This window comes from Pleurodeles waltl, chromosome 6 (assembly GCF_031143425.1).
Source record: "Pleurodeles waltl isolate 20211129_DDA chromosome 6, aPleWal1.hap1.20221129, whole genome shotgun sequence".
NCBI classification, from domain to species: Eukaryota; Metazoa; Chordata; class Amphibia; order Caudata; family Salamandridae; genus Pleurodeles; species Pleurodeles waltl.
In genome coordinates, this window is record NC_090445.1 from 181,801,462 (window position 1) to 181,815,386 (window position 13,925).

Below are 13,925 nucleotides of genomic sequence, written 5' to 3' on the forward strand. Positions count from 1 at the left end.
ATTAAATCAAGGAATTTTTAAATGCAAGCCCACGAACCAACCAAACTGATGGGCGTGCTTAAAAACCCAGAGAGACATTACACCAGGGACGGTTAGCTTTGTGCTCGACCCTAAAAAGTAGTTCGCTCACATAAACCGTGTGGAAAATTGTGTGATAATCCAGTATGCAAGGCAGTAACAAAACTGCCCCAAGGCGGGACAAACGTAAAGCATTTTCCAATGCCCTCAAGGGATTTTTGAACTGCAAGCCCACAAACTAATGAAAGTGATGGGCGTGACATGGGCATGGTTAAAAGCCCACAATACTTACAACAGGTTGGAATTGCTTGTGCGCTCCACCTAAAAAGGTGAAACAGCTGCATTCAGGGAGAACATGACAGTGTTGCTAAGGTCAAGGTGAACATCGTTTTCTTTGATACCAAAATTGTATGAAACTTTAATTAACAATACGAATGTGCTTTCGGAAAAGATAATGGATTTTGGAAGATGCTCTTATATTAATTGTAAATATATACCCCTAAGGAGTAAATTATTGAAAATGTACTGTGCAGATGTGGTACTGATTGATTCCTCGCTGTGTGTCGTGCACTCAACAGCATGCCGGGTGTGTGCTCAAAACACACAAAGGCATAAACCTTTACTTGAATAAGGAGAATGACGAATAGACTGTTTATGTATGTAATGAACAAGCAGTGTTTTCTAGCTGTGGTCCAAACCTGTGAGTCACGCTTCACAACAGCAGTTTAAAGCTGAGGTTCCACCCGTCCGTCCTTCCGTTTTTACCAGGACATCTTATATATTTGAAGCACTGAATTCAGAAAGTGAAAAACTGACAATTCGGTAACAGATTTCAATCTAGAATATGTTCATTTTGAAACTAGAGCGTTTTTTCTAAAAACTAAAAAACATGATCTTAACTTGCGTTTGAAATACAGCTTCAGTTATTCCTCATTGTGAAGTACAGATGTTGACAGTGGCGCTGGAACAATTATCAGAGGGCGGGTGCTGGTCACTGACATCATACTATACAAATGTTACAATACAAAAGCCATGTGGGCGTGAACAGCTTCTCAAGGGGTGACTAAATAAACCAGGGCCTTTCAGCAGGAGGCCGAAGAGCAATGGGCATCCAGTAGTTCATGTTGGAGCACATATTACACATATATGTCTAGAATGTGGCCAGCACTGTCAGTTATCAAGAGCATATTCTCAATTAAATGTGACTCTTTCTTATAATTAAATCACTAGAAACAAACACTGGACTGCAAAGTCGTCTCACTCTCTTTCTCCTGTGGCCCTTTGTCTGAAAATACGTCCTTCTTTCATCTTCAAAGCACAGAAGGCCTGCCTCAAAGTAGGGGTACCCCTTCGTGTTGGCACAATTGTGGGCACAGTATTCTCTGAACTATAGTGGTAGAAGTGTGCTCGTTCTCTGATAAGCCTAGCTGGATTTTCTCCGGTGCACACACAACATACACAAACTTAAAGAAACTGCAGAAATTGTGTTTACATCTCGCAGTTACCAAAGGAACTCCAGATGTTTCCCTCTGCAGTTCCAGTCATTTTCATGTGCCATTACAATAATGTTTTGCTCACTCTGTGCATCTTCAGACAGTGCCTCATTATGAAAGAGCCACAGCAGAAGTAATGCCCACTGGGAAATAAATATTCTGACAGGACATCGACAGTCACGAAAATGTGTGCTATTGCAAAATAATAAAAAAACAAAACAAAAAGGCCTATTGTACAGCTAAGTAATGCCACCCAAAGTACCATGCACCCTTTAAAAATAATGCCACATGAGCACTGCACTTGAATGGGCTAATGTGCCACAATATTTGACCATGCAAATGTCCTTCCGTTATATAGGACAAAACGAACACCTTGTTCTTGTAGAGCCTGGCTAATCACCCGTCAGGGTCTCAAGGTACGGGGAGGCGAGGGAACTGCAGTTCAGTCGATGAGCTGGATGGCCAACTAAGCAATGTTTGATGTGACACGCCACCATTTACCATAGCATCAAAAAGAACAGTGGCAGAAGCTGGTTATTGCCAATCTTGAACCAATTCATATCTTTTACTGTTATTTTGACACTTACATTTGGGATTTTACATTGGTACATTTATTCACACTTTGCTAGCACAATTGTTTTCTGCTTAGACTTGTTACTTATTAGTGGTGGCGGTGTTGCTGCTTAGTAAGTATGCTATCAAAATTTGTGTTGGTCGCGCAAACACCAGTGTACATTTTGTACATTGGACTGCATTAAATGTATGACTGTGTCTGGAAGCAAAAACAAAACGTTTCAAGCACATTTAAAATGCACAAGAGCACTGGTGAATATTCAGTGTGCGGAGTTGTGTGATGCTGAACCACATGGATTATACTGAAAGTGCACGTGCTGTGAATTTGGGTTTAGTGGAATTTCAGGAACAAATACAGGGGGTCATTCTGATTCTGGCGGGCGGCGGAGGCCGCCCGCCAGACTTCCCCCCTCCAAAATACTGCTCCGCGGTCGAAAGACCGCTGAGGGTATTTTGGCTTTTGCACTGGGCTGGCGGGCGACCGCCAAAAGGCCGCCCGCCAGCCCAGTGCAAAAGAGCCTTCCCACGAGGACGCCGGCTCAGAATTGAGCCGGCGGAGTGGGAAAGTGCGACGGGTGCAGTGGCACCCGTCGCGTATTTCAGTGTCTGCAATGCACACACTGAAATACAATGTGGGGCCCTCTTACGGGGGCCCCAGCAGTGCCCATGCCATTGGCATGGGCACTGCAGGGGCCTCCAGGGGCCCCACGACAACCCATACCGCCATCCTGTTCCAACAGGATGGCGGTATGGGCTGTCAGAATCCCCCATGGCGGCGCAGCAAGCTGCGCCGCCATGGGGGATTCCCAGGGCAGCGGAAAACCGGCGGGAGACCGCCGGTTTTCCACTTCTGACCGCGGCAAAACCGCCGCGGTCAGAATGCCCTGTGGGGCACCGCCAGCCTGTTGGCGGTGCTCCCGCCGACCCTGGCCCCGGCGGTAAGGAACCGCCGGGGTCAGAATCAGGCCCACAGTCTTTACACTTTCGCAGTTACGATGTGTGAGAGTTGACTGCTGCGCTTTCAATAAATGATTGTGCACTGAGTCCAGGATTCTGTTCTTTCCACTTGTGTGCATTTATTTCCTTATTATGGCCGCTGCACTGACACACTAGTAACACTTAGAATGGCAGCACCATTTACTTTGAATTGAAATGGCATTGCATTTATATAGCGCTTAGTACCAGTGACGGGGCGGTGAGCTCTTACCAATGTCTTTCTTGCTACCCTGAGGAGGGAAATATTGAGTAATTACCCAATCGAGCAAAAACAATAAAAGTGCATGCTATTTCTCTTGCAGGTGTGGCCATTGTGCCATGGGAGCAAAGCTGGGGGCTATCGAGCAGCTATTATCGCATTTTCTTGAGTTAAAGCTATTAGCATTGTAAACTCGTAACCAGACTTTTCTTGCCATATAAACTGAAAATGAAAAGTAAAACAGTTTCACATAAGTGAGCCGACGGCCGCATGAGCGCAAAGCAGACACACAAAAGGAAACAGAAGTTCACTAGCAGTGAAACATAGCAACAAAAGTGCAATTGTCCATGTAACTGGCAAATGTGCAAATATCCATGTAACAGGGTAGATGTCATGCAAAGCGCTTGACTACTGCCCAGCGAGAATGCGCTGCCTACGAAATAAAGAGAAAAGATAGTCTAGAAACCATACGGAAAACATGGAGCCTCATATGTTTTCAGTAGTTGGCCGGTGCACTCGAGGAGAGCTAAACAGCAGAAAAGGCATGAAGTATGCATGCCTTGCACTGATGAAATCAAGCGAATTTTAAAAGGCAAGCCCACGAACCAACCATACTGATGGACATGACATGGGTGTGGTTAAAAGCCCACAGAGAGATTACATCATGGACAGAGCGCTCTGCGTGCTGGACCCTAAAAAATGTTTCCTGTTGTGCCATGTGGTCAGTTATCACTAGTTTGTTCTGTATGCACTTGCTACCAGGTGCCCTCTTCAGGGAGTACATGCAAACTAGCAGGGGCATAGGAGACACTACATTTCTGGGTGGGGGACCGGGCTAATCTCAGAGGACCCAATACAAATTCCCAGTCGCTTCACACTGCTGACTCCAATAAACCTATACAATCACTGAGGTTTGAAGTGAAATAGTGATATTAAATTACACCATTTTTTTACAAAGTTCATATTTATCAAACAGTCTAATGTACACTACAGTAGCTCAGGGAGTCAAGGCTTCTGCTGCCAAAGTCCAAACGCACTCTGGAGGTCACAGGTTTGAGCCCGCAGGATCTGCTTTTCTTCCTTCGGAGGTTCATTACATGAGTGCTACTTAGTTGGTATGATATTGACCCCTGTATATTTCTTTTCTATGAGGCTGCAAGAACATGACTAGAAGGGCCTCATAAGCAGAGGTAGGTCATTTGTGCCTTTAGTGTTGAGCCTTCAATATCATGCACTAGTACATGCGTCCAGCTTGCAAGACTCTGTTGTTAACTAAAAAGGGATTGAAGCCTGTCCGTTGCTTACCATTTGTTGGCTTGCATGGCACTCTTCTTTACATTGTCATAATTGGTCACTGCAGGCCTAGCATCATTTCCATTCCTGTCAGTGAAACAAGGACCAAGCACTGATTGATTCACCTTAATCAGTGCCAGTCCGCTGCTCCTGACGTGATTGAGATACTATTTTGTTCTTTTTTTTAGTGCTCAGTAAACATAAGGCGTATGACTGGCAAAAATGTGCCCAGCAGGAGAAACAAAATTGCAACATTTTATTTTCTATAGTTATTTATTTTTTATTTTGCCAAGTCTTCTTTTTTCACTTTGTGCTCATGTTTTGTTTTGTTTATGCTCCTGGGCTCTGTTCTCAAAAGAGGACTGATCTTGTTCAAAATGTTGCAAACTGACATTGTTTCTTTCTAATGTGTACTTTTTGAAAATATGCTTTAACACATAACTGTGCACTATACCCCAATCCACCCCACCCCAATCTAATCTGCCCCACTCCAGTCCAAACCACTCACCTCAATCCACAAAACTTCAATCCTCTCAACCAACCCCACTCCAAGCCAAAAAAATCTACCACACTCCAATACAGCAATGCAAAACCATCTGCCCCACTCCAATCCACAACAATCTCCCCTACTCCAATCTAAAACAATGTGCCCCACCCCATTCAAAACAATGCGTCCCACTCCAATCCAAAACAATCTGCCCCACTCCAGTTCAAAAAAATCTGCCCCCTCCAATACATCAATCCAAAATAATCTGCCCCACTCCAATCCAGAACACTCTGCCCCACCCCAATCACAAATATCGGCCCCACTTCAATCCAAAATAATCTGCCCCACTCTAACCTGCCTCACTCCAGTCCAAAACAACCTGTTCCATTCCAGTCTGCCCCACTTCAGTCCAAAACAATCTGCCCAACTCCAATCCAAAACGATCTGCCCTACTCCTGTCCAAAGCAATCTGCCCCATGCCAATCCGCCCCATTCCAGTCCAATCCTCTCCACTCCAGCCCACCTCACTCCATCCCAATCCACTCCACTCCTCCCATCCCACCCCACTTCAATCTGCCCCACCCCAATCCAAAACATCTGCTCCACTCCAACCCAAAACAATCTGCCTCACTCCAATCCAAAACAATCTGCCCCACTCTACAATAAATCAATCTCCTCCATTCAATCCGTCCCACTCCAGTCTAAAATGATTTGCCACACTCCAATCCAAAACAGTCTGCCCCACTCTAATCTACCCTGTTCCAAAGCCAAAACAGCCTGTCCAACTCCAGTCCGCCCCACTCCAATCCAGTCCATCTCACCCCAACTCCATCCCAATTCACCTCAATTCCAATTCACCACAATCCACCCCACACCAATCTAGTCCACCCCATCCATTCCACTCCAGCCTAATTGTCAGAGTCACCAGATCCTCGGGTTTTGTGCACGTTCTCAACACTTCCACCACAAGACAGCTCCAATACTCTGATTAGAATTGTCACAGAGTCTAAGAGAGTCCAAGTGGGGAAAAGGGGATTAGGAAGGGAACAGCTAGGAAGGAGACCTGTAGGAAGCAAAAAGGTTAAAACACACAATATCAAGATTATATCATATTAATCAGTACTAGGCTATGACTCTAAGCATTGTCATTCTGAAAACATGGACAACCTAAGCATAGACTTAAATAAGTAGGCTTCAAGATGACTGGATACCTGTGAGAGAATCAAGAAAGGATTAAATGCAACTTTCAAATTCAAGTATTATCTTTTGCATGAGGATCAGGAAATAATCTGAATGATTTCTAATCCATCATATGAATCATGCTTGAAGAACTTATTATGCACATACAACATCACATCTAGAACTCTAGCATTTTTTTGTTTTCTCAAAATTGCAGGAACATGAATTGAGCACATTGCAGATTTTCACAAAGGTTGTAATACCATGGAATGATTGTGCACCATGAATAACATTAGTTATACTTGAGAAATAAATTGCGCGTCTTGCCGACTCGGAGGTCACCAAGGAAATGCCATGACGTGGTAGCGCATAATGAACACTGTGATTTTAAACACAAGAAATAAATTGCACGTATTGCCGATTCGAGCACCCCCAAGTAAATGCCATGAAATGGTAACGCTTGCTGAATAGCATGAGTTCAACACAAGAAATGAATTGCGCATTCTGCTGATTCGAATGTCAGCCAATAAATGTCATGAAATGGTAACACACAATGAATATCATGAATTAGACACAAGAAATGAATCGCGCGTCTTGCCGATTCGAAGCCCACCATGTGAATGCCAAGGAAAGGTGGCGCACATTGAATATCATGAATTAAACACAAGAAAAGGAATCGCGCGACTTGCCGATTCGAAGACTACCATATGAATAACAAGAAATGGTAGCGTACAAGGAATAACATGAATTACACACAAGAATTGAATCGCACGTCTTGCCGATTCGAATGCCACCATGTAACTGCCAAGAAATTGTAGTGCACAATGAATATCAAGGGTTAAAGCACGAGGAACGAATCGCCCATCTTGCCGATTCGAATATTAACATGTAAATGCCAGAAAAAAAAAACAGAGCATATTCACACGCACAAGGTAAAATCTCTCAATATGAAAATTATCCCCAAGAGCTCGAATGCCTTCGAAAACGGGATCGGGGGCCCAGCCCGACCTCCGTCTTACCGCCCTGATCAAGGATCGCCAATGTAAATGAAGGGCAAAGGCCTGGAAGATCAAAGTAGGCCTCTGGAACAGGAGCTCAGGAAGTTGCTGCTGCTCTGCACCGGGACCTCTGAATAGTGAGCACGTGGAGCTGGGCTGGCTCCCTTTTATAGAGTCTTAGCCCAGCCCACCAACCACACCCAGGCATGCTGCACGGAAAGCTTCTAGAAGGCCCTGGAAGGGGACCACACCCTGACACAGTCTGAAAACCTGCAGCAGTACATTGCATGTGAACAGTATTTATATGCATGCTGAACATAAATCTTCAGGATTGAACTCTGTAATGCAAAAGGTTAAACAACATCATATAAGAACAATGCATAAATTATGTTAACTTGAAATTGTTAGGTTTTTGCATTCTAGTCGCTGGTAGAGCGCCGGTAGAGCGCGCACTGATGTTGACAGTACTCCCCTCTCCCAGACGCGCTCTAGGGCCTGGTTTGTCTGGATTGAGACGATGAAAACGTCTCACAAGTACTGGAGCATGGATATCAGATGCAGAAACCCATGAGTTACTTTCAGGGCCATAACCTTTCCATGAGATTAAGTACCATAGATTATGCCTTCTCAGTTTAGAATCCAACACTTTCTTGACTTCGTATTCTACTTCCCCCAGTACTAGAACTGGAGCTGGATGAGGGTGGACCTTCTGGACAGCCTTTTTTAAGAGGGAAGTGTGGAACACTGGATGAATCCGTAATGATCTTGGCAATTGCAGTTTATAGGTCACAGGATTGATTTGCTGAAGGACAGTGTAAGGACCTATGAATTTGGGGTTGAACATGTGCTTCTTCTTGAAGTCTATATGTTTTGTGGAAAGCCACACTTTATCACCTGATTGATACTGTGGTCCCTCACAATGTTTTTTTATCATAATGCTTTTTGTATTTTTGTTTGGCCTTTTTTAAATGCTGTTGAATCAATTTCTGGGTTTGATGCAGATGTTGAAAGATTTCTGACACAGCTGGTGTAAGAGAACTTTCTTGAGGGATTGTGATGGGCAAGGTGTCAGGATGATAGCCAAACAAGCCAAAAAAGGGTGTAACACCAGCAGAAGTGTGGAATGAGTTATTGTAGGCTAACTCAGCTAACCAGAGCATTGATGTCGAAGAATGAAGTGCTTTTTCAGCGTAAGCACGCAGGTACTGCTTCAAAGTCTCATTTAGTCTCTCAGTTTGACCATCTGTTTGAGGATGGTGGCTAGTTGATAGTGTGGATGTCACTTGGAGTGTTTTGCACCACGTCTTCCAGGAATTGGAGGCAAATTGCGACCCTCGATCGGAGAGGATCATTTTCGGCAGTCCATGATAACGAACCACTCCATCCAGTAAAATAGTTGCCAGTACACTGGAGGTGGGCAATTTCTTGCAGGCAATGAAATGTCCATATTTCATGAGACTATCTACTACCACCAGGATTACTGAATGGTGTTGGACCACTGGTAGACCTGTAATAAAGTCTAAAGAAATGTGCTCCCAAGGACGACTTGGAGTTGGGAGTGGATGCAACAACCCTTTCGGTTTTGAATGACTTGTTTTATTGCGAGCACAGACTTCGCAGTTGTTTACCATCGCTTTTACATCTTTTGTTAGGGTAGGCCACCAAAAATAGCGTTGGATTAATTCAAGAGTCTTAGGAGTACCTGGATGACCTGCTGTAGGTATAACATGCAACCAATGAAACACTATCTTGCGAAGTTTGGTAGTGCGCACGAACAAACGAGCGTCATGAAAAGGTCATCCTTGCTTGATCGACCTTTTGGGATCTGCTTGGGCCCATGTCTGTCATTTCTCAACAGTGCAAGAATTGCAGATGTCTTCAAAGAAATCTTCAGTTTGTATGATACATAGGACTTTGTCTGAAGCAATGATAGCTCTGGAGGTTTGAACTGCAGGCAACGTGGTAGACTCTTGGCGGGACAAGGCGTCAGCTTTGCGATTGTCTTTACCAGGTCGGAAAGTTACCACAAAATCAAATTCGGCAAAAAACAGCATCCAGCATAATTGCAGAGGAGTCAAAAGTCTGGCGGAACTCATGAACTGAAGATTGCGATGATCAGTATATACTGTGACAGTGTATTTGGCACCCAACAAATGATGTCTCCATTCTTTAAAGGCATCACGAATCGCCAGAAGCTCTTTTTCAGCAATGACATAGTTCTGTTCGGCTTCATTCAACTTCTGAGACATGTAAGCTACAGGATGAAGTTGACCAGTGTCTTTGGTTCGTTGCGACAAGACTGCTCCTAATGCCACATCTGAAGCATCAGCTTCCACTATGAAAGGACGATCCGCATCAGGATGAGTCAAGACTGGGGCAGTGGAGAAAGCTTCCTTCAAAGTTGAAAAGGCTTGGTCAGCTTCTGGGGACCATACAAATTTTTCTTTCTTTCTTAATAGCTTAGTGATTGGAGCCACTGTCTGGGAGAAATGATTTATGAACCTCTGGTAAAAATTTGCAAACCCCAGGAAACATTGTACATCACAAACAGTCTTTGGGGTGGGCCAATCAGATACGGCCTTTACTTTCTTTTCTGCCATCACCATACCTTGAGGGGTAAGGATAACCTCTAAAAACTCAACTCTGGTAACATGAAACTCACACTTGGTTAGTTTGCAATATAAATGGTGTTTTCGAAGGGCTGCAAGAATGTTCTTGACATGTTGTACATGTTCATTTTCATTGTCTGCGTAGATCAAAATGTCATTGATGTAGACTATGGCAAATATGTTGAGGTACTCTCTAAGAACATCATTCAAGAAAAATGGAAATGCTGCTGGAGCATTACACAGACCAAAAGGCATGACGGTGTAGTCAAAGAGACCATATTTTGTCTTGAACTCTCTTTTCCATTCGTCGCCCTCTCTCATTCTGACCAAATGATAAGCACCTCGAAGGTCAAGCTTCGTGTAGATTTTTGCTTTCTTTACTTGTTCCAGCAAGACCGGAATTAGGGGCAAAGGATATTTTTTCTTGAGGGTCACATTGTTCAATCCCCTATAGTCGATACAAGTTCGAAGTTTTCCATTCGCCTTCGGAACAAAAAACAAAGGAGAAGCTGCAGGAGACTTAGAAGGGCGAATGAAACCATTCTCCAAGAATTGATCTAGATACTTTCGTAAATGTTGGTTTTCATGTTCTGACAGGGCGTATACACAACAGTTAGGGAGTATCGCATCTGGAACTAGATGAATTTGACAGTCATAAGATCTATGAGGAGGTAAGTTCTCTGCTTCTTTCTCATCTAATACATCTTCGTAAGATGAATACTGTTTGGGCACTTTAACTTCTTTCTCCGCGGCAGTGGCTATGTAAGAGTTGCAAACTTTTGATACTTGAAACTTTTGGAGGCATTGTTCTTTACAAAGTGCAGATGAGAACACAACTTTTCATTCTGCCCAATTAATCTCTGGATTGTGATGAGTTAACCATGGTAAGCCAAGGATAATTCCATACTGGGGAGCATGGATCACGTCAAGAATGAGTTTCTCTTTATGTTTCTTTCTTTGATTCTTATCTTCACAAATCACAGACAAGGGGACAGGCTTTAGAGTTACCGGACCTCCAGTCAAGAGTTTTCCATTTACTGCCTGGATGATTTCTGGGGTCTTTTTTTCAATACATGGGCTCCCCCATGCACGAACCAATTGGGCATCAACAAAGTTCCCGGTAGCCCCAGAATCAACTAGAGCCTTCTTGAAATAGGTCTTTTTCTTTACCTGAACTTTTATACCCAGTTTGAGATGTCTAGATTGTGAAGGGTCCACGGTGACACCCAAGAGCAACCCTTCTCTGCATCTTGGGTGCTTTAGTTTTTCCGACTCGACTTGTGCATTGGCTGCGACCTTCTGGACCGGACCTCGTTTGCTCTTTGGTTTGATTGGACATTCTTTTCGTCTTTGGTCAAAGGTCCCCTGATTGTTCCAATTTCCATAGGTTCCGGCGTTCTTTCTTTCAGAGTTCTTGAGTCTCTATTATCATGAACACGCCAGGAATATTTTTCAGTCTTTTTGCCTGTTCCTTTTCGTTCTGTTAAACGATGATCCAGCCTCAAAACAAGGTTTATCAATTCTTGACAGTCTGTAGGCTGCGGGTCTATTTGAGCTAGAATATCTTTTAGCTCCTCTTTGAGTCCCTTGTAGAACAATGCCGCTTGTTTTTCTTCAGGCCAGGATGTCTCGGTGACCAGCCGATTAAAGTTGGCTAAATATGACACTACTAAGGTGGTCATTACAACCCTGGCGGTCGGTGTAAATGCGGCGGTAAGACCGCAAACAGGCCGGCGGTAAAAATTTACGACTGTGGCGGAAACCGCCAACAAAGACAGCCACTTTAACACTCCGACCGCCACGGCGGTACAAACAAACAGCGCGGCGGTCACCGCCAACAGACAGGCGGAGGACAATGTACCGCCCACAGTATCACAACCTACCAATCCTCCACCTTTTCCGGGGCGGATTCACCGCGGATAAAAACACGGCGGAAACAGGATTCCGAAGGGAAAACGCTCACCTCTACACAACCCACGAGGAACTAGGACACCATGGACCCGGAACTCCAAATTCTCCCTGCGATAGTCTTCCTGCTCCTCTACCAGGAGCACGAATGACGGCGGCGAAGACCACAGTGAGTACTGCCCCTACGACACAGGGGAGGGGGGAGGGAAAAAAAAGGGGGACACACATGCAACACCCCCACCCTCACACACCACAACACACACACTAATACATATGGATACATCACAGTTACATCCCCCAACCCCCAACCCCACCAGAAGAATGCAAAGACAATAGAAAATGAGTGTAACCATTGAAATATAATAAAATCAAGTAGGCAAAAATATATATATATACACCATTAACAAAATATACACCAAGCATAGTAGTCCAGGTACTACTCCAATTAAGTCCGTGGAACACTGGGCCCACACGGTATGGGCGAGGCCCACACAAGATCCCCGACCATGACGGAGAGAACACTGCTGGGGCATCAGAGAGCAAGAAAACAGGCACCTCAGGGGGAGGGAAAAGGGGGGCACTACAGCCGCTTGAGAGCACGACGCCAAATCCACGAGGGGGCCACATGCCCACTGTTCAATCCTGGGGAGTGCAAAGCCACAGTCTCTCAAGTCTATACAGTGGGTGGGTTGCCCACTGTTCCATCCTGGGGAGTGCAAAGCCACAGTCTCTCAAGTCTCACAAGTGGGTGGGTTGCCCACAGTCTCTCAAGTGGATAACAGTCTCCACTGGTTCTGGAGGGGGCCTTGTGCCCAGAGTGCTTCATCCTGCTAAGGACAGAGGTAGTGGATGGATCTCTCCACTGGTTCTGGAGGGGGCATGGTGCCCACAGTGCTTCATCCTGCTAAGGACAGAGGTAGTGGATGGATCTCTCCACTGGTTCTGGAGGGGGCCTTGCGCCCAGAGTGCTTCATCCTGCTAAGGACAGAGGTAGTGGATGGATCTCTCCACTGGTTTCAGAGGGGGAATGGTGCCCAGAGTGCTTCATTCTGCCCATGACGGACTCAGTAGCGTCAGTGCCCTTGGCGCTCATGGGCCAGCGGTGCTTGATATGGCGGTGCCCTGTTCAGCGGTGCTTGAGACGGCGCTGCCCTGTTCAGCGGTGCTTGAGACGGTGGTGCCCTGTTCAGCGGTGCTTGATACGGCTGTGCCCTGTTCAGCGGTGCTTGAGACGGCGGTGCCCTGTTCAGCGGTGCTTGATACGGCAGTGCCCTGTTCAGCGGTGCTTCCCTGTTCAGCGGTGCTTGGAGTGGCGGGCTCCTTTGCAGTGACTCAGCTGCTGGCAGTCCTTCATGTCCCAGCGGGGCTTGTGCTGGCGGTCCTCTCTAGCCCAGCAGGGCTTGTGCTGGTGGTCCTCTCTAGCCCAGCGGGGCTTGTGCTGGCGGTCCTCACTGTCCCAGCGGGGCTTGTGCTGGCGGTCCTTCATGGCCCAGCAGGGCTTGTGCTGGCGGTCCTTCATGGCCCAGCGGGGCTTGTGTTGGTGGTCCTCTCTGTCCCAGCGGGGATGACGGCTGTGGCCTCCTGGGCAGCAGGGCTAGTGCTGGCGGTGGGGTCCTGGGCTGCTGGGCTGGTGCTGGCCTCATGGGTAGCTGGGCTGGTGCTGGCGGTGGCCTCCTGGGCAGTAGGGCTGGTGCTGGCGGTGGCCTCCTGGGCAGCAGGGCTGGTGCTGGCTGTGGCCTCCTGGGCAGCAGGGCTGGTGCTGGCGGTGGCCTCCTGGGCAGCAGGGCTGGTGCTGGCGGTGGCCTCCTGGGCAGCAGGGATGATGGCGGTCTTCTCCGCCGTGCTGCTCTTCCCAGACTTGCTGAGTTTCTTGTGTCCCTTCCCCACCTTGGAAGGAGTCGCAGCTGACTCCACACTCCCACCTGTGCCCCTGGGAGCGGCTTTGGTGGCTGGAGTCTTCCCCTTCTCCCGCCGGGCACTGGCCAACTTCTGATGCTTGACAGGTGGGGGACTGTCTGTGCTGTGGCTCCGTGCCACACTGGCTGCCCTGGTGGCCGGTGCACTCCAGATTCCGGTGACTACAGGCACCACTGGTCCCGGAGATGTTGTGGCTGAGGTGCTAGTTCGGGACCTAGGAGACGGATGGGGTGGGGGAGGTGTGGGAAAGAGGTC